Source organism: Pezoporus wallicus, unplaced genomic scaffold (assembly GCF_028554395.1).
Source record: "Pezoporus wallicus isolate ANWC-B61680 ecotype Strahan unplaced genomic scaffold, APGP_CSIRO_Pwel_v1 contig_7892, whole genome shotgun sequence".
NCBI lineage: Eukaryota > Metazoa > Chordata > Aves > Psittaciformes > Psittacidae > Pezoporus > Pezoporus wallicus.
Genome location: NW_026641897.1, coordinates 365,001 through 385,916, shown reverse-complemented (window position 1 = coordinate 385,916; position 20,916 = coordinate 365,001). Strand labels below are relative to the sequence as shown.

At 44.1% G+C, this 20,916-nt stretch overlaps 1 long non-coding RNA gene across 1 annotated transcript in view; it reads left to right on the top strand.

The window, feature by feature from the left end:
- The first annotated feature begins 2,645 nt into the window (after positions 1–2,645).
- LOC130608095 (uncharacterized) overlaps positions 2,646–20,916 on the top strand; it is a 26,656-nt gene continuing 8,385 nt past the window's right edge. The window contains exons 1-4 of the long non-coding RNA XR_008974449.1: positions 2,646–2,813; positions 10,526–10,606; positions 14,188–14,296; positions 19,660–19,782. This is a non-coding gene — a long non-coding RNA (uncharacterized LOC130608095). The remainder of the gene's footprint in view (positions 2,814–10,525; positions 10,607–14,187; positions 14,297–19,659; positions 19,783–20,916) is intronic.

Genomic DNA, 20,916 nt, shown 5'->3' with positions numbered 1-20,916 from the left:
TGGTGGCACTCCCTCCAGCCTCCCCCCTTTCCCAAATATGCAGTGGAGTGTCCAGTGGGTTAGTGCAGAGAGGACTAATTGCTATTAAAAGGCTTTAATCTGGGAGATTAGTGCTGGCTCCAGGCGGTGTTTGCACACGAAGGAGACGTTTCCGACGAGATGAACTAGAATTCGTCCCTGCTGTTTTGTTGATAGAAAATCATCTTCCCCTTGGTTTTTTCTCTTTATCTCCGTCTCTCTTGCTTTCTTGCTCTCTCTGATCATTTGCTTTTGCCTCCTCCTTGAAGTTGAGCTGAGAGCTTTATTGTTTTTGAGAGCAGCAGTCCTCTTTGACCTTTGGGGTCAGTTGTCTTAAGACATACGTAAAGACATTCGTGAATGTACGTGTAGATGTGATCAGTTTCCTGCTTCAGAGAGTCTCTCAGAAAATAGATCCTGATCAAGAGAAGTAATAATAGTATGTTTTCCCATTGCTCACTGCTGAGTCTCTTGTGGGTCAATGACGGGCCTGCAGAACCCTTCCTATAACATGGGTCAGCCCAGACCCCTTCTCCTGGGCAAAAGCTTGATCCAGGGAGCATCAGGAAGAGGTGTTGCAGGCTGAACACCCTGCAGAAGTAATTAGTGGGAGGTAATTAAGTGATTACATATGGGAAGGTATGGAGCATTACTGGACCTCTGGCATGACCCAGGAAATGTCACTATTGACTTTGATGAACACTGGATCAAGCTCAATGGAAATTACTTTGATAACATGCCAGATGCGTCCAGAGAGCCTGTCCATGAAGGAGACACATTTGACCTGGGAGCACAGAAATCTTTGTGTTACACTTGCTGGAGGATCCAAAAGCAGAGGTGCTTATTCTGAATTCACTGTTATCAGAAATCCAAGAGAGTCTCTCAGGTCTGACTATCTAGACAAATAATCCCTGCTGCTCCTACTGTCTAGCTGGCATTTTCACAGCTTCCTCAGGACATTAAGTGCCAATGTCCCTTTGGCAAGCACAAAGGAATAAATGGACAGTGTTTACATATAACTTGAGTTGAAGGAACTGAAGTAATTGTATTCCAAAGAGAAGGATGTGTGAAAACTTCAGGAGGAAAGGACTCAGGTAGAACCACAAAGTTGCATGGTCCTTCTGGCCTTGAGGGTGCCCAGACAAAATGTAGGAAAGAGTAATAGTAAGAAGGAACGAGTGTCCCCAAATCAATGAGGCCAAGAATAAAGAGGACAGTTAGGGATGGGGGAGAATATTGGTCCAGGATTTGGGTCTTCCATGCAAAGAAGTCAAGGCTTTCCAAAGAGGAAGCACTTTATTTGCAAAATGTCATACATCATTATTCTGTGCTCTGTCTGAACACTGTGGGCATTGCTCTTTTGCAGGATGCTGCTGGAAACTTCCCTAAGATTGCACCATGATTATTTTCACCATAAGTAGGTATTTTTAGGCAGCATAAATCAGACACTGGGAGCAGAGAAGGGAAAATTAAGTCATATGTGTATTCCTGGGGACAGTATGGATTTCCAAAGACAGCTGTGGAGCCTGTTGAAGGCAGTTGTGGAGCCTGTTGCTTGGAAGAGTGGTATGGTGGTGTGTTGTTCTTTGTTTACTTTTTACAGTACCTGGATTGGTTATGAAATGTCACACTGTGGTTCTCTTAGGAAAGCTTTGTTGTGGGTTGGAATTTTATATAAAGGTATTTATTTCTTTTCTTGCCTCTCTGCCCCCGCCTGAAAATCCAAATTATTACTGTCAGCCAGCAGGAGAGTAGACCTACTGCTCATGTAAATTGCTCTATTTCTGTTCTTTGCCCTTGTTCTCTCAAGTTTGCAAATGATACTGGTGTAACCAACATAAGGATCTGGCCTCTAGCATGTGTTTGTCCCATCTGCTGTCCAGCATGTTAATTTTCATGGAAGACACAAACTTGCACGGACTGTGATTTTAAGGAGGGGCCCTTTTGCTTTTTAAGAGCCAACTGTGAAGCCTCAGGGGCCCAGTTCTGAAAGGCAGTCAATGCCAAGATCAGGAGGCGTTGGGAACTTGGGTCCTGGCAATTTCTGGCTTCTGGTCCAATACAGACAAGACCATAGGGAAGGAAGCACGTGTTAGACATTTGTGTAAAAGTAGCAATGATGTTAAAGATTTTTGGGTAGAAACGTCCTTGGGGGGAAGGACCAGGCTTGCAAAAAGGACTCAGTTGAAATAAGCCTTGAAAAATCCTCAGAGGGGTTAGAAATGGTGGCCCAGGGAGTATATTTCCACTGCAGTTGTCAACCAAAATAAAAATAATGATTTATTTAAAAAAAAAAAGCAACAAGTGGGAGGTATCTGTTGCTTTCGCTGATCCTCTTTATCTTTCCAAGTTCGATAGGAACAGAAGTATGCCAGGTAATGGTTTAAGTGACTCTTTTTCCCACTACTGAATGCTGCAGATATTTACAATTATTAATAGCCAGGCTTCTTAACATGCCTGGAGGTCTTGAAAGTCTTGTGTTTTCAGTGCAAGATTGGAAAATCCTGAGATTTTCTAAATGCTCAGACATGATCTTAAAAAGGAAAAAGGAAAAAAGAAAAAAAAAGCCAAACCAAAAATCATAAAAGTATTTGGAAAGCGTCCTTTAGTTGGATTCTATTTCAACTATTGTTTACTCTTGTTAATGTTTGTTAGGATACATTTCTTGAATGTTACTGCTCTCATGCAAGTGGCTCATTGTACATTTAGATGGTAGTGTTAGTAACTCTTCAGTTTTTCTTGCATGTTTCATGAAAACTACTGAGTTTCTGAAACTCCTTGCTCCTTCGAATCAGGTAAGCATATGACAATGTGAGCTGTGCTTTCATTTTGTTATCTTTTCAATGTTTCTATGTCCAAGGTGGGCATTAAATCAGACTAAATAGCCTGAGAAGCTTTAAATTGTCAACCAAATCAAGAAGCTTAAAGAAGGAACTCAGGATCTATGATATTACAAAGTATTTTAATGACTTTCACTGAACCTTCTGGTTTTAGCGCATATGGCACACCATTTTTTAACTTATTATGTTGGAAATACCACCCATAGGCTTCAGGTCACTTCCAAATACTCATGGAAACCGATCTTTTATTGTATCCACCTCACTGCATGATTGGAGCCCCAGGGGTCTGCATCTAGGGCATCTGGAAGGAGTTGACCTCTTGGAGTGTGAAGAAGTGTTTGGAGCTCTCCACATGCTGAACCTCTTCAACCAGAGTGTAAAACTTCCACTTGACTTCAAAGGAGTTTGAAGTCCCACATCTGGGAGTGAAGGTCCAGTCATGTATGTGACTTGCACAAAAGTGCCCTCAAAACCATGGGAACATGTGTTTTTTTGGGAGGGAACTGCACAGGTATTTAGAGAAAGCAGGAGAAGCGGTGAATGGTGCAGGACCAGACTGGGGACAAGAGACTTAGGAAGGGCATGTGGGAGATCTGTAAAGGACCACTGCAGGAGGCAGATTCCAAAAAAAGAGAGATTCTGATGCAGGCATTGGAATGGGAAAGCTCAGCGGATGCAAGGCAGCAGGGAGCTCGCTGGAAAACTAACTAATCCCTTTTCTCCAAGCTAGAGGTAGCCAAGGATGGAGCTTACCTCTTCTAGTCTGCCAGTGGCTTTAGAAATTTTAAGGCAACCTAAATTAAACCTGGCCCCTGATGGGTCTTCTGCCTTCCTAAATCCAATTAGCTAATCATGACTTTTCACTTAACTGCAATGTCTTTAATTGGATCAAAATAACAACAGGAAGCATAGAAAATTACAGGAATTTACTTAGCATGCAGGGCGGAGCCTTGCAGCTGGGATCATCATTATCTCTAGCACAGGTTGTAGAGTTCATCAGAGGTGTAAAATCTCCATGAACAGTTCTCAATATCATGTATAGAGCTTTTTCATCTTTGTTTAAGCTACAGACATCCACATAGAAAGCTATAATAGGTGTGGTGGTACAGCTTGCTGTTCCTCTGCATGTGCACTCTAGCCAGCAAAATTTGACTGCATGCAATACCTCCTTTGCACTTGGTGGTGTGAAGGGGCTTTTGGACAAATGAAATGCCTTTGAATGGCCTCCAAATCTTTAAAGTTGGGCACAGGCTATGCAGAACTGAGGCCTTTGGGCAGCAGTTTTCTTTTGAACTGCCATTCAGAAGTGCTGGGGCTGTATTGAAACACAATAGCTCCAAAATGTGCATTCTTGTCATGTTACTGGACATGGGGTAGCACCACCAGATGAGCTTTAAAAGCCAAATCCCAGCTTAGCAAGGCAACAATGACAATGCATTAGCACCAGCACAGGACTTGGCACTGACAGAGATGATCTAGCAATGCTACTAATAAGATACACACTTCTTCTAAACAGTTGTGTCATTGGGATGCTCACTGGGATGTGGGAAAGAGGGGATATGGCTGGCACCTGCAACATTTTTTGAGCATGATTTGGAATGGGATTCTGGAGATCAAAACATACGTAAGAGATTCCAGGTTAGTGATTTCTTTTTTTCTGCTGTATTTTACTGGTTGGTGATGTGCAGCGTATGATGAATACAGAACCAAGCAAAACAGAATAAACAGGAGGAAAAAGGCAACTCTTTTCCTGTTTTCTATACAACGTAAGGGACTTCCTTTCTATCAGAGCAAGTTTCATCATGCAAACCACACTCTATGCATGCTGATGCCACTTCCTATCCAAAGGATGCTTTGCAGCCTCAGTGAATGTTGATCTGGATTTACATGACCCAACAGGGATCAGATTTTTGCCCACTGGGAGCTGTCAATGAATGCAAAGTGTGACGTAGTGCTTATCTAGCATGCACACGAGAGACCCTGCTGCAAATCAGGAATGACTTCACTCAATCCAGTGGAGCTGAACAACCATAAATGAGCAGAATGAAGCCCACACATTATCCTGGGCTAGCATGCTATCTTTAGCAGGCCCTAATGAATTCAGCTGCAGCATGTAGTCATTAATCCCAGTGGAAAGAGCAGCTCACCATTACATGACCTGGGATTTCAAGAGTTTGCTATTAATGCACCAGGCTGCTGTCCTAATGCAGAGCCCTCCATGGCTCGAGGCCTGGGGAAAAATGTGCATTATCCTGGACCCAGCCAAAATCCCAGCAAAGCTCTTTCAGCACCTTCCAGCCTGGGTAAGAAGGGCTTGTAAGAAGTGGGGAAAGGCCAGGGTAATAGATGGCACACAGGGCCCTGAAATTGTTTATGATGCAAATATGTTTAAAAGCACCGCATTGCCTCCTCTGGGAAAAGGAGCTTAGAATTGAAGTTTAATGATAACAAATGATTGTTAATGAGTTGTCTAAACATAATAGATGGAAAGAATTAAAAGCCTAGAATAAACAGGGTTTCATTAAAGCACAATAAAGAAACAACACAAATTTCATATCTTGGAATAAATGGGCCCTTGTGGTCTTGCTGGGAGTGGAGGGTGCTGACGTGGGCGCATGGGCTGTGGAGCTAAGTCCTCTCCTGTCCAGGTGCTCTCCCTGGGTGTGGGGCTCTGGCGGCTGTGTGGCACTTGCTGGTGGGATCAGCTTTGTGGTGGCTGCTTAGGGCTCCACTTCTCCACAGTTTACGCACATGCCTGACCTGCAGCACATGAGGAATTCACTGTTTCGCCAGCACTCCTCAGGTGCTTGAAAGCAGGTGCTTGCTCGAGTGTCCTGCTTAAGCACCTCTTAGTGCTGTCAGCGCTTTGAAATGGAGAAGGAGACAGGTTTTGTTCAGAGGTGTTTACAGCCCTTCCTTACAGCAGCAAATATTGGTTTCAGGGTGCACAGGACCCCCTGGGGACTTTTGACTGTTCCTAAGTGAGTCTGCAAAAGTAACTGAGAAAGGCAAGTTCAAAGCAGCTGTACAACTATCTACAGATAGGTTTTTAAGCCCTTCAGATGCTGATCTTTTTTACTTTATATTTTAAGATCCCACAGATAAAGTTGAAAATCAGTCCCCTAGAAAAGTGTGTTACTGAGAATGTGAAATTCCACAGAGATTTCACAAATGGCTCATCAGAATGTTAGATGCCAAGAGCACACACCATATTTCATCTCAGTGTGTGGCAGATGGCATATTGTGGATAGATTTTTAGACCAAGATTTTATTAAGGACATATGAAGAGATGATCGATAATTCCTTGGTGGTTTGTTTCCTAGACTGTATTTGACATGGTGAAATTATTTTTGTTATTTGTGTGGGGTGGGAAACTTTGAAATTTCAAACTTGTTTTCAGGCTTTAGAGCAAATTTCTACTTCAGGTTTCATTTGAAATTATCCCTTAGATGAGAGCAGTGTTCTGCAAGGCCCTTTTAGATTCTGGGAGTCTAACTCAGCATTTAGAATTTGTCATTAAGAGGAAATGTGGGGCAATAGGCAAAACCTGAAAATATGTTGCAAAAAGCATGTCAAGATTTTCTCAGAAAAACTGCTTAAAAAATAATTAAAAGGCTCCTTTTTTTTTTTTTTTCCTCTAGGAATTCAAAAAATAAATTAAAAAACCTCAAGACTTTGTCCTCAATCCCCCCCATTTTCTGTTTGTTGGCTTGCAGATCTTGTTCGTGTTTCAGGAAGGACTGTATGTTCAGCAGAGTGTATGTGAGAGCAGGACGCTTTGCTGTGGTGATGTGTCTGTGTTTTGGAGTGTGTCCATGTCCAACTGTAATATACTTATCTTTATTGATGTGCTTTATGATGGGTGGATTGCAGATCTGACAGGTTCTTTCTATGCATTTGTGAAGCTGCACCAGGCTCGGCACTAGACGACCCCAGTCCTGACAGTAACCCTAGAACAACCCCAACATTCAGCAGGGGCTGGCTCCTGCTCCCTTCATTCATACTAATTTGTGCTTTACCCCATGACTGGTTTGCCTGAAGCTGCTGGGAATACTTGTGAAGTGTGCAACACAAATGCAGGACAAGCAAGGCTTGAAAAACGCAGGCAAAAATTAGAGCTGTGCAGTGTTGGAACTCAGCAGTGTTTTCCACTGGGAAAATGACGTTCTTGTGACACAGGGTGTCTCTCTTTTTCTTGATTAAAAATCTGAACTTTTCTTTGTGAAAGATGGTATTTGGAAGTTTCTGTTGAAACTGAAAAATGATTAAGTTTTTCAGTATGGATTTAAGATTTTTTTTTAAGAACAACCTAGAAAAAGTATCCCTCTTCTTCTCTCCAAATCAAGGAAATCAAAGTTACAAGTGAAATGAGATTTTTGACAGAAGCAAGAACGTTTTTTAACATTTTTATTAACTAGAATTAGCACTAGTATTATTCTTGTTTCCCTTTTGTTAGTACTAATACAGGTATCTGCTTGTGCACTTAGGCTTAATGTAGAACAGTCTGCCTTTCTGAGGGCATTTGATCTTAGTTGGGTATGTGAGAATTTGGGGTCCTGCTGTACCTGTGACATTGTCAGTGCTAAATACAGCTGTGCAAAAGCACTGAAAAAGATGGGGTGAACCTTTAGCTGTGTTTGCGTTGAACACTATATGTGACCACGTGGGGAGAAGACACATCCATGTGGATATGGTGTTAGTCCTTCACAGAGAGGAGGTCTGGAAGGTGATAGTCCTGCTTCTTGGCAGCTGCTGAATGACTTACACAATGAAGTTTCTTTCCAGCACAGCGAGAGAAGAAGGAAAGCTTCCAAATGCTTCTTATGCAGCTGATTGACATCAAAATGCAGGCTGAGGGTTCATATCTGAGCCTCTTGGAACAATGATATTCCTGAGGAAAACTTGATCCAGATGGATCCAGTTGCCCAAATAGGTCAGTTTTGGTAAAACTTAGTTTAACTGAATGAAACATTCTGACTGGCTCTAGTGAGGAGTATCAAAATGACAGCCTGAGGTCTGGTTTGGGGAGTCTGATGCCTGGCATCATGGACAAGCAAAATCCACTCTGTGATTTCAGACACAGGAATGTATGAAGCACAGGATCTACCTGGATGTCTGTGTTTATTAAGCCTGCATCCACAGGAGAGTGTCTTACTGGCTGAGCAGTGTGTATCATGCCTCAAGGGTCTGCGTTTGCATGTGTTAATCAGTCTGGGTGGGTTTGTCTGGGTATACCTGTGACACGTGTGCTTAAGCAGTGTGGGTGCAAGCAGTGTTGTTGGTTTAGTAGCTGGCATGCAGATCTGGGAGAATCATAGTATCACAGAATGGTTGATGTGGGAAGGGGAACTTCTTGTCCAACCCCACTTCTCAAGCAAGGCCACCCAGAGTCAGTTGCCCAGGACCATACTCAGGCATCCCTCCTGGTCTTCCTGGCTGTAGTTGCAACCACAAGGAAAGTTACAAGGCTCAGTTAGGCAGCACTGGCCCTGTCAGTAAATAATTGTGCAGTTCAGGCTTCAGTTTGGGATTTTTTTTTTTCCGCTGGATTTGACTCCATAGAGAATCAGCCAGACTGTGCTGAGCTGGTCCCATCTGCACCCAACCTGGAGAGCAGCTTTATCTTGCCTTGTAAAACTGCAGAGCTCTGTGACAAAAGAGTTAATCTCTGCCTTTGTTTCTCTTCCACTCTCTCTTCTCTCTTGCAGTGGGACTGAAAGGCAAGATGAGAGCAGATCCATCAGTGTCAGCTGCTTTCAGCACATCAGCACTTTTGGGGGGTTTATTGGGGACTAGCCCATCAGCAGTGCTTCCAAACTGCAAACATGCTGCAGACATGCCCCTCCTCCCATGCAGCAGCCAGGCTGCCTGGGGAAGGAGCGAAGGGACCCCAGTGCCACTGGCTAGGGACTGGGTGATAAATGACTGCATAAGGCATCTCCATGGCTAGTAAAGTCCAGAGGGTAGGCCAGAGCCAAGCTTCTGGAGGGGCAGCAGTGAAACCATGTTAATTCCTGGGCTTGCATCCATGTGTGTCTGTGTGTCTGTACTGTCTGAAATAATACACTTGACACAAACACACATGCTTAGCTTCCAGCACACACAGTAACATGGAAGAGGGGTGAAAGAGAGAAAATAACCTGATTGACAGGTTAATGAAGCAGTTCATAACAGCAAAGTATATTATAACCTTAGAAACAGCTTGTAAATACCCAGTTGCTTTACATGTATAAACATACTTCCCTGCCTAGCTCTGCGTATATACATTTGCCAATATATGAAATGTACGTGCCTGTTTATATGCGTATCTAAAAGGTGCAGGAATGAGAAATCAATGCTCTGCAGTGAAACCAAAGAATAAATGGGAGCTGGAAAAAAATTAAGCTTCATTAGCCTAGCAGCCATATATATCTCCTGACTTTTATTTTACTCCTAGGGCTAGGAGCCTTCCTTCCAAAGCAGTGGAGGGACTTAGGAACACACATCTCACCGTCTTGCACTCCCAAGCCCTCTTGCTACTCTTGAAAAAGCCACCTGTGGGCTGTTTTTTTTTCTTTATTTATTTGTTTCTTTGAATCCCAGGGTCTTGGGCTTCAGCCCAGCTCATAAGGCTGGGAAGTCACGTTAGCCTGAGGAGAGCAGAGTTTGAACCCATATCTAATCCAGGGTTTTGACTAATCCCTCATTGCTTTGGTATGTCACTTCGAAAATCTTAGGTATATTATTTACTAGGCAGATATTTGGATGTCTTTGTTTCCTTCTGTATTGTACATATTCATGGGAATTTCCTGACGTACTCTGGACTGGGGCAATGACTTACACAACAATACTTTCTCTCTTTTGTGGGACCTATTGGCAAACATAAATAGTGACATACTGAGCTCTTGTGGATAGATGACAGCCCCAGGAGCTGAAAAATCAAGTTAAGCATGACTTTTAGCTTTAAAGGACCTTTAGCTTTTCATGACTCTGCTTTTACTTGTAAGCCTTAATTTTACAGTAAGATAATTCCCCTGGGTTCTTTTCCTAGCTTCTCTTAGAGAAAAGAAGAAGATTAAGAGATTTCTCATACACACAAAGGAGTGTGTTATTTGCCAATTCCCAGTAAAAGCCAAGCAGTGTTTCCAAGTGTCATGACTGCGGATGAAAAAATTCAAAGATCCAAGTGTACTGGGAAGGATTGGAACCAGCAGGTTGATAGAACCCAACCTACACAATGGAAAGTTGACTTTATCACATTGAAGTTTGGCTCAGACTTGAACTCTCACAAAAATTGTCAGCAAATTCCTGTCTAAGAGTATACAGTCAAGTCCCTGGCCTCAGTTCTTCTCAAAAGAGTTGTGCCAGTATTATCTTCCCTGATGTGAATCCCAAGCTGAAAGCACTTAAGAGGTGGGATATGTGCAGAGACTGCTGATGTGACATATACGGCACCAGGCAAGGAGCATAGGTTCATGTATGTATCCTGGGCAGTGTGCAAGTGACCATATCTGCAAGTGTCTAGCCACACATGCTTGTGCTTTTCTACAACCATAAGGGAACCTTTTATTATAAGGCAACAAGCACTGTCTTGGTCTAGCTCTTGACCAGAGTTCTTGATGAGCTTGTGATCTGAGGAGCTTACAGGCAAAACAGTCAAGCCAAGTATTTCTGTATTAGTCTTAAAGCTATGAAACAGAGGTGACTTGTCCCTGATCACATGCAAAGCTGAAGGCAGAGCTGGGAATGGGGCTCAGATGTCCAGCATGGTAAGATCATTCTTTCCATTTCTGTCAAGACTGGTCAATTATGCTAAAGCAACACTGGCTGAACATTTGCATGGAAGCAAACAGATGTATACCTGAGCCTTTAGGAGCATCATAGCTCTGTAACCAGGAATCCTCTGGCAATTTGAGGCACTGTCTAAGAGAACTGTTCTGCCTAGTATCCTGTACTTCTCTAAGCTCCCCCTTTCTTGATCTCCTAGGATTAGGATCTGCAGTTGCTCTCCACAGATGTATTAACCCTTCTATGCAAGATGGAGGAGAACAAGTTAACTTAAGCCAGGACAGGAGATTAGGGGTGATAGAAGTTTCGTTTGTAGCCTGGAGAATTGGTGTCCTTGCATCATGGACTTGTCCTTAATTCTCCACCAGGGAAGACTGTCAGGTTTGAGCTGACTGATGCTGCTTGTGGAATTCTCTCCCTGCCCCAGAGACAAGAGTGGGGGGTGGGAGGTAGGGGGCAATTAATTTCATGTGGGAGGAGTAGGTGAGGGATGGGAGCTTGCAAGGTCCCTCTGTCTTTGGTGGTAAGGAGGAGAATGCTATGCACAGTGGTTCAGCTGTCTTCTACCAGCCAGCCAGATCCAGGAGACCTTCCCAGTCAGAGCAGAAAGGTCAGCTTTGCTGCTGTCAGCACTGCTGAGAGCAGGATCTGGGGATGGGTGAATCCAAATATCCAGATCGCATGGATATTGGCTGGAAACGTTCCACCATATCCGGGTGGCTGCCTTTGTGTGATATTCATGCTTGTCAGAAAATTAATTATTCCATTCACCAGTCTCTCTGAGCAGGGAGGATTACCTCTCAATACCTGGAGCTCCTCCTGCGGGTGGTGTGTGTTTGTAAGCACGTCTGTCTGCATGCCTGCTTACTGAAAGGGTGTGTGTGTGGCGGATGTAGATATGTACAGACAGCAAGAGATGGTATATTACAGTAGGCACAGAGAAGGAGTGACATGAATGATGCAGAAATAAGAAAGATGCCTTGCTCTGTGTGTCTGTGACAGAGGGTGTCCTTGGGGATACTTTCTGCATACCAGAGAGAGGGGTATTTTCCTCCAGGTAAGGTTAGCTGTGTGCGGGAGCAGAGGGTGCAGGGCTTGGGTAAGTGGCCATGAATTCCTTGCCTTTGCCCTTACGTATGTAAGAAATGCACACATGGCCTAGGCTGTGTCCCCATGCTTTTTAGATCTGCCTTCAGAAAGATTGATGTGTTTGATGCAAGCCTAAATCTGCCCATGATTTCCTGTGTACTTGTGCTGAGAACAGCGAAAAAAGTTCATGTGTACACACTGATTATTGAAAGACTGCATAAGTGTTGAAAAATCTGGGGTCAGCTGACATTGCAATAGTACCTGTCATTTTGATTTTGATGCATTTGATTTTGACTATGGGCCTCCTAAACATAGCTCCAGGTCTTGTCTTCTTGCTTTTCCATTTGATCAGCCCCATGTACTTCAGTGGGTAACTTACACCTGCAAGTGAGCAGAATCAGGTCTGGTGATATTTAAAAGTAAAACCATTTCACTGGAGTCTGAAAGCTTTCCTGGGATGCTCTAACTCACAGGAGTTCTTATCCCATATGGGGCAGCATGGTCTGTACATGTTCTGGGGTTGGAGTTTTCCAACTGCAGCATCAAGGAGTGATCTTCCCTAGAAAGCAAAGCTACTTAATTGTGGCTTGACTCTGAGAGCACCCTGATTGGCTCTGCTAGGCAGCACAGCGCTGAGTTTCAGGCTTGGGGTATTCTTGGAAATTTGTATTATTAATTGAGAGCTTATTAATGGCAAACACAGGATGACATTTTACATGGTTTAGTTATGTTCTGAGTCACTGGTACAATGCAGCCTCAGCCACAAGGCAAGGAAGCTCCTGCCGTAACTGATAAGAGAAGGAATAACAGCTCAGTTCCCACTAACTGATCTTGCGGTGACAGGAACGGCCCTTGCAAATGTCTGATCAACTCCAATCTGGTTGTCGCTCATCCTGGGGTTAAGGAAATCTCAGAGGAAAACAGACTTACTCACTGAGGTAATAACCATTCTGGTTTATTAGCAGTGGGCTAGGAGAGGCACTCCTGTAAGCCACAGCCAAGCATCTGCAGCCTCTTTTGTCTGGGAGGAAACACAGGCTGTACAAAGCCCCTGAATATCTCCATCAATCCTCCTAGTCCCCTCTTCTCTGCTGCTATGTGTGCATCCATCCTATCCTGTCTGCCAGAACTCCCTGGGTCTTTCCCAGGCACATTGAGGGTATTTGAACTTAGTGTTGTCACAGGTGGCATTTGCTTGTGTTGCTGAGGCTCCTCAAGGAGGCACTCATTCTGCATAAGCTCTGCTTTGGTTCTCAGAAAGAGGGACAAAGTTTGGAGACTTCCTGCCAAAAAAGAAAGTTTGGAGACTTCCTGCCAAAGCTTGGCCTTAGGTTGGGAAAGCCACCCTGTGCGACAGAAGTAAGGGAGATGATGGTGAGAAGCCACTTCCCATCTGGGTTTGTAGAAATTGCAGCGCATATCCCCCTTCACAAGACAAAGCTCACATATGGGTGCCAAATAGACTGTTCCTTGTCTGAGACTTATGGAGCTAAGCATCTGCACAGACTGAGGACCTCTTGAGGACCTCCACAGATCTGTTAGATCTATAGATCTGTGGGACACAGGTAGTCTGTCACCCATAATACTCAGTCCTGCAGGTATTAGCTTCATCAATGGCTGAGGATGGGTACAAAGTCTTTACTGCAACTGCTGAGAGCTGTATAAGGGAACACAGACAGCAGAGCTCCTCTGCATTCCCTTGTCCGGCAGCAGAATTATTTCCACAAAGGCATTGCAGGCTCTGGGAGGAGATTATAGGCCAAGCACTTAAACTCTTCCTCCCTGGATTAGCAAGAGCCCCACAGCTGTGGATTGTCTGATGCCAGCAAATAAACCAGATGGATGACATGGATGGAGGTAGGCCAAGCTGGGATGGAAACCACAGTGTGCCCTCCTGTCTTAATGGGCTTCTGGAAGATGAAGTAGCACAAGCTGGAAAAAGCCTTCAGCTGCAAAGCTCTCTATATTGAGGTAATGGGAAATGGGATCTGCTGGTTTTTGTGAGGCTTCAGCTGTGGCTGTTGGAATCTCCTCTGATGCTGCAGGAAGAGCCCTGGGTACCTACAGGAATGTGGGATGTTTCCAGGCTCCACTGGAGAATAGAATCCAGACCTGCAGCTGTAGAGAGCAGTGGGCTTGGGAATTAAAATCCAGCGTTCATAGTGAGAGGTATCATGGACTGCATGCATGCTAGAGGATATGACTGCTGTTGCCAGTTCTGGTTAGCAGGTTGCAGGAAGCTGAAGCCCACCCAGTCTGCAGAGGACAATGATGGGTCAGTGCTGCTGGGCAATGTACGCTGCTTTTGCAAGGTGCCAGACCTGGCTGTTCCTCCAGCACTTTATGGCTAAGATCTGTTACCTGGGTGATGGCAAGGCCTAGAATTTGGATCAGACTCTCACTGTGCTAGATGCTGTATATACAGGTCTCTTGAGCTTCATGTCCAAAAAGAGCTTTTTCTCATGATTAACAGGACATCGTTTTATGGATGGGCTGTCACAAAAGGCTGTGAGAAAACTACAAGTGCCTCACTTCACCACTTGTCCAGCATCCCCAGAATCTGTCTTCCTTCAAAACCCAAGGTAAGGTAACCTATCCTTGTCTCTGCATCTCCCCATTGACCATTTAGGCACCCAAGCTTAGTGCTCCCAAATAACAAGCGATTAAAATGACTCACAGATCTCTTGAGTTTGGAGGGTACAGAAAATTCCACAGGACTTTGTACAAATAAAAGACTCACCTGCAATGACACAAGGAGTCCATATCAGTGCTGAGAACTTGATTTGGCTCTGCCCTAGTCTTATGCCTTAGCCCCATGACTGGCTTTTCCCAAGAGACTAGTTGGGATGTTTCAAAAGGTAGGGGCAGTGTGTCCAACACTAGAGCATGCCTGCAGTGTGCTTTGGGGTACTTTGAGTTGGGGTATTCCAGCTTTACTAGGAGATGAGTCTCTTGCCACACTTGCCAACTCAACACGAGTTGCCAGAGTCTGTCTCAAAATAAAGGCCTGAACCTCAGTTCAGTGCCTCTTCAAGCCAGGCCAAGCTGCCTGCAAGTCTGTTTTGGAAGGGATTACTGAACACTCCCCTCAGCGTGCTGGAAAATCACCACTGCTGGTAACAGGTACTGTCCAGACACTTCACATAGTGTTTATGGGGTTCAGTGTGGAGGGGTGGATTCAGGATGCGCTTGCCAGGCTCTTTATTGCTGTGGGGGAGCATGCCCTTTCTAGGTGTGATCGTCACCACTGCCATTTGTCCTTCTTTCTCTATTCTGCCATCCCCGAAGCAGCCTGGATTGGTTATAGCCCACATGTTACAGTGGCCAACCTGCAAAGAGAGAGCCAGAAAAAGTTAATGTGGAGTTCTGGTCTACTCCCAGGATGCATTTGGGCTGCAGCCCATAATGATATGTATAATTGCAAAGGCCTGCCAAAAAAAGCAGGCTGGATTTAATTGAGTCAACACACTGCTATTAATAATAAAATGGCAGAGACTTTGCTATTAATCACTTGTGCTGGCTTTATCACAGGCAGTCTCGGCTATCTGGCTACCAAACAAGACCTTAAAAAAAAAATGGTGCAGTGGAAAACTTACTAGTGGGAATACACCTGCTAACAACATAAACCTTGTAAACAAAATGTTCCTTGCAGAATAATTCACTTTCTGAAGGGGCAGCCTGTCTGGGAGGCAAATAGGATTATATCAGATGCCTGTGTCCTGCAGCAAAGTCCTCCTTTATAGGAATAGATCACTGGAGGATGCACTTAGCAACTGGTGCATCTTTGGAAAAGGTTATGCTTGATAAAGGACTTTGTATGAGGTGGGAATTCAGGGAGAAATGAATCCTCCAAAGAGAAACGTGATTGCTGCAGGAATATGGCACAGCCCAGAGAGGAATGCATCTGTTCCTAGTAAATGGAAAATGTACTGTTTATTGAGGTACTGAACAAAAAGGGAAATGCAAAACAAATACTCTGCATGACACTTAAATTGCAGCTCTCCTTGAGGAGGACTGCAAAAAACTGGTATATCTGGATGGCTGGCTGGATGTGGAGCTCTGTACCCCAAAGTGCATGCTGCTAGTACTGCCGGCAACACCACAGAAGGAGTAGGGTTTGGTCTTCTGAGGGGCCACTGCGGCCCAGGAGTGCTCTCTTTCCTTTAATATGACTTGGCCATGCCGTGAGGAAGGGGTTGAATGGGGCTCCAGCCCTTTCACGCATGCACTGTGTTTGCTTACCTGAGCTGCCCGTGTTCCCTGTAGCCTTCTTGATGTACTGCACCCTAGTGACAGGGGTTGGTACTGTTTTCTTATGGTAGCGCAGTGAAAGCAGGCTGCATTTTTAAACACTCCCTCAGCCAAGGCTGTTACCTTCGCAAGCACGGTAATGGCAGTTTTCGCTTTTGCATCTGAGTAGAGCTGCTTGCTATGACTACGTCTGGGAAATGACCATGTAGAAAAAAGGTCTGAAACCCAGGTGAAAGGGAATAGGCTTGCAAAATGTGCCTCTGAGCAGGAAATGTGATGTGTCTATAGGCAAAGCCAAACGATATAGAGCAGGTAGAGAAACAAACAAAACAGATACATTAGGTGTCTTTTAGTGTAAGAGGTTGTGAGGCTTAAAAAGAATTACTGGCAGATGGCTGGATGGGGAGAATCTGCTGCCTTCCACATCTGAGAATACCAAAGGAATGGGTCTTTTATTCTCTTGAAAGTTTTCCTGCACAAAGGGATAAATTTTGTGTGCACCAATGCAAAAAATCTGTGTGCGTCTTGCACAAATAGTCAAACTAAGTAAATGATTCAATAGGCTAAAGACCTTTCTCTCTACTATGAATTAACAAGGTCCATAAATGAGTGCAAATGTTACCCCTCAGAAAGAAAGAAAAAAAGACAAGAGATAAAGCAAGAACAAAAAAAAAAAAAAAAAAAAAAACCTGGAAAAAAAAATTATCCACTTCCTGCTGTTTTCCTTTCCTCCCCATAAAGTGAGTGTCTTATCCTCAGAGAAATTCACTTCATTGTTAGAAATAGCCGAAATTGGCTTGCAACTAGTAAAGATGCCAAGAATTTGCACCTTGCTCTGTGACCTAAAGCAAAAATGACATGAACATTGACAAATTTGACAAGGAAATTTGTGCAAAAAACAACTTCTATTTGGCTAGCCAAGCAGCAAATATGTCGGATGATATGCTTTATTAAGCAATCCATTTTTCAGCAATAGCTGCACCATCTGCAAAGGTTAGTGTGCATCAGGCTTTCCACAGAATTTCATCTGCGTCTGCAGCTAGGTGCAACACACGACCACATTTTTCATGTACATACAATTTTGGATGCAAATAGAATACTTGATGAAAGAGGTGACCTTCCGGACTGACTTCCCCCATGCAGTAAAGTCACAGGCACAGAAGCAGCTGAGAGAAACATATCTCTGCCTGGAGGGAGGAGGGGGGAGTGGGAGAGAAGAAGGAGGGGGAAAGGGAGAAATAAAAAGAGGAGAAAACTTCAGGAAAAAGTGTTTCCCAAAGAAATGGTTTGGCACATCGCATAGCAGAGGCTCCACACCTGTACAGGTCAAAGGGGAACAGAAACAGTTGTTTTGGGTTAGTTGCAGTTTTCTTCTGGATGGTATCCATCTCTCCATCTTCTAGTTTTTCTCTTGTTAACTTGTGTAGTTCCTGCTACTATACTACCTAAATATCCCTGTCTTTCATTGCTTCCTCTATTATGGTTTTCATTCCAGACCTGTCATCTCTTGGGGATGAGCCATTTGCCTTTTTGCTACTACGCCTTTTTGCTACTACTGCCCCTGCTTGGGGCTGCTGGATCTCCTTCTAAACATCCTTGTCTGCATGGAATGTATTTTCTAAACCTAAGGAGGGAAATCATTGTTTCCAAATATTAGTTGGACAAATCCATTTTCTGTCCTTTTTGTTCTTTTTTTTTTTTTTTTCCTTAAAGGCATGATGGTCCTGCCTCTGTATTTTCCTGTATTGTTTTCTAGTAGATGAATATGGTCCTTTTGTGTCCTGCCTGCCCTACATTAGGTGGAATCAGCTTTTCTCTAGTCCCCAGTCTTCTTCCCCAAGTATATGCTGTACACATGGCTCCCTACGCCTCATTGGTGGTTGCTGGTTATAAATTCATGTTCTCAATCCCTACTCTGCTTAGCTGAAGCTGGATGCCATCCCAGTGCCTTGCAACTGTCCCTGGTCCAGTGGAAAGTTTAATCTGCCAGTTTATGGCATGTCATCCTATGGGGAGAGTTCAGTTCAGTGCAGCTCCACACTGCACAGAGAGAAGCTCATTAGCAGGACATGGTAGTGTCTGATGACACTGTGGTCCAAGAAGGCCTCATTAGGCACAAAATGTTTTCTGCAGCTCTCTGAGATTTCCTAGTAACTTAAGGAATTCAGACATAGTTACAGTGGGGGCACAGATGAAATGGGGAGCAGAGGTGTGCTCTCCAAGGGCCATCTCCCCTGTGTGTCTTTTGGAGGAGCAGTTATCAGATGAACCCTTTGACTCCTTTTACATAGCCTTGGATGCTAGCTGCGAAGCTGCAGCTAGACTGGCTGGGCCTGGCATGCACACTCTTCCCTGGCTGGCTGCTAAGTGGTGTTAAGTGATGAATGTTAAACTTAACAAGTGGACTTACAGATTTACGTAAGGATTTTACTGCCTGCCAGGTATAAATGATGGAACAGCTTTGATCTTTAGGGGGATCAGCACTGGAAGTGATTTAAACTAAAGTTAATAAAACTGCTTAAAACTGTACTCTGTAGTCCCACAGGCTGAAGGAGCCCTGGTGGTCACTTGACTGCTCTAAGTAAAAATTGTTCACATTTATGAGGGAGATCAAATCCCATTGGTGTTAACTGTGTTTCCAGCTGAATAATAAATGGTATCTTCCAAGAGTTCTGCAAGTCCTTCCCTGCGTGTGCTGCAGGTCCCACAACCTGCTGGAGCTACCAAGCTGTTGTCCACAGATGCAAAAAGTGGTGGACTCTTGGTTATTTCCATGATTTCCATGGACTTTTCTCATTCTTTTATCACTTCATAATCTCTGAACCAGGTCTGATCCCTTTGTTCTTTCGTAGCATGTCACATACTAGTGCTGTGATTTTTTATTTTGCCATGAAATAGGACTTCTAGTGTGTTTCAACTTTGGAATTTGCTGGCCAGCAGAGAAAAGTAAATGCCATAAAGATCAAAATTTCATTGGTTTTATGGTAGACTTTGCCACCAGTGACCTTTAGAAAGGGGATGTTGCATTGCAGTTTTTATGAATGGTCCTGTAATATCTTCTTTCATTGCAAGCATATTGAGAAAGTTCTCCACTAAGGCGAAAAGTTTAATTTTTAATGGTGGGTCTATTTTTGTCTCCTAGGAATCTCAGCTGCCCCCTATGGTATTTCCATTGTGCATTTCCATAGTGTCCCAAGATGAAACAGTGTGAGCTGCAGTGGGCAAGGTGCTCAGACGCTGGTGCAAACAGCACTTGTGTAACCTGTGCTGATTCAGGTGAAGAAGTGGCTGCTCAGTAACTATGAGAGAAGTTGATGGGATTTACTGGCATCCCTGTATCAGCCCAGCTCATTAGGTTTACAAGTGAGACCAAATTCCATCAGTTAATTGTGTTCACAGCTATGAAGCAAACAGGCTTCATGCCAGGGGGTCATACTGTCAACCGGAGTCACTGGGTTCTCCCTCCAGACACACACAAATGGAAGTCATCTTGCTATTGCTATAGGGTTTTCTAATTCTCCTGCCATTTCCTAGAAACTATTTAACAACTACTAGAATGCCTTCTGTCTGCCTGGTAACAAAACAAGTAGCCTTTCATGGGCCTCTCTAGAAATCAATGATTGGCAGCCACTGAAATTGAATTAGCAGTAACTCAGCACTGGTAGAAAAAATACTTTTTTTGTTTTTATTTCAGCCCAGTGCACTGTTAGTGATGAAACTCTGCAACGGAATGCTTTGATGAGGCTGTGATCTTGGAAGGATACAGAAAGAGATGGGCTGTTTCAGGCGGATCACAAGGAAATCCTGGTTTATAAAGGTACAGTCAAGTCTGGGGTAGGATTTGCTCTGCAGAGGAGCCAGCTGGAAACTGACAGTGACTGGGAGGAAGTTGCATGAAAATCTTGTTTCTTGTACCTTGTTGTGTAATTACCTCTTGCAGAGTTTGGGTGTTTTTCTGAATTACAGTCACTGTTGGAGACAGGTTATGGGCTTAGACAGACCACTGGCTGGACAGCCTGGTATTTCCTGCATTCTTACTTCCATGGATCCTTTAATAGCTCAGTTGCCTGCCTTTGTCCTGCTATTGTGTCTCACTGCAAGGATGGTCTGTGATTGTCATGGGATTTCTGCTAGACAGCTAGACAGCTTCTAGTAGTATTTTCAGAGCCCCCTGATATGCTCCTCACACTCCTGTAGCATTTTCTAAATTCCCTGGGGGCTGAGGGTCATCTCTCACTTTACATGGGATAAATTGATAATGACACAATGAAATCAGTCATGATGAAATGGCTCCATTTTTATTACAATGAGAGGGGATTTTGGATCCATGTTGCTGTTGTGGTGTCTCAGGAGCCGCCCTTACACCACAGTGGTGTTTTGGCAAAGATTTCCAGTGGTGTTTTGAACTCTTCTATCCCATCCCGTAAACTTGACACTGGATTCAGCAGACTGTGTTCAGAGGTTTGCGGTGTGTTTCCAGAAAAGTTCTCCACACTGCATCTTGTAGCAGCCTGTCCGTTTGCTGTGGCTGGATTCTTGTAGGGCCACAACTGTTGTGTTAGAGAGTGAGGAAAGTGATACACATACTAGATGATCAGCTGTGGCTGGAATTTGTTCCTCACCCATTGGTCAGTGTGGGTGAAGAAGTAGTTTGGGAAGCATCACATGATTTATGGTTATTTGCTTGTGGCTCCTAATGGCTATTTTTCCTCTTACTGTCTCATCTGACTAAGGGCTAGTTTCCAGTAGCTTTCTTACTCCCCTGGAAAAGATGCTGTATGTCCCTGGAAGTCTGGGGAAATCAGGCACATTGTGCCGTGAGACTCCTCTGAGCCTGAACCTCTGCTCTCACAGCTTATTTCTGCTGCCTGGTATCTTGCCCATGCTGCAGTGTGGAGTAAGCACTAAAGTACTCAGGCAAGATAAATCAATGGGTGTCTGCTGATTTACG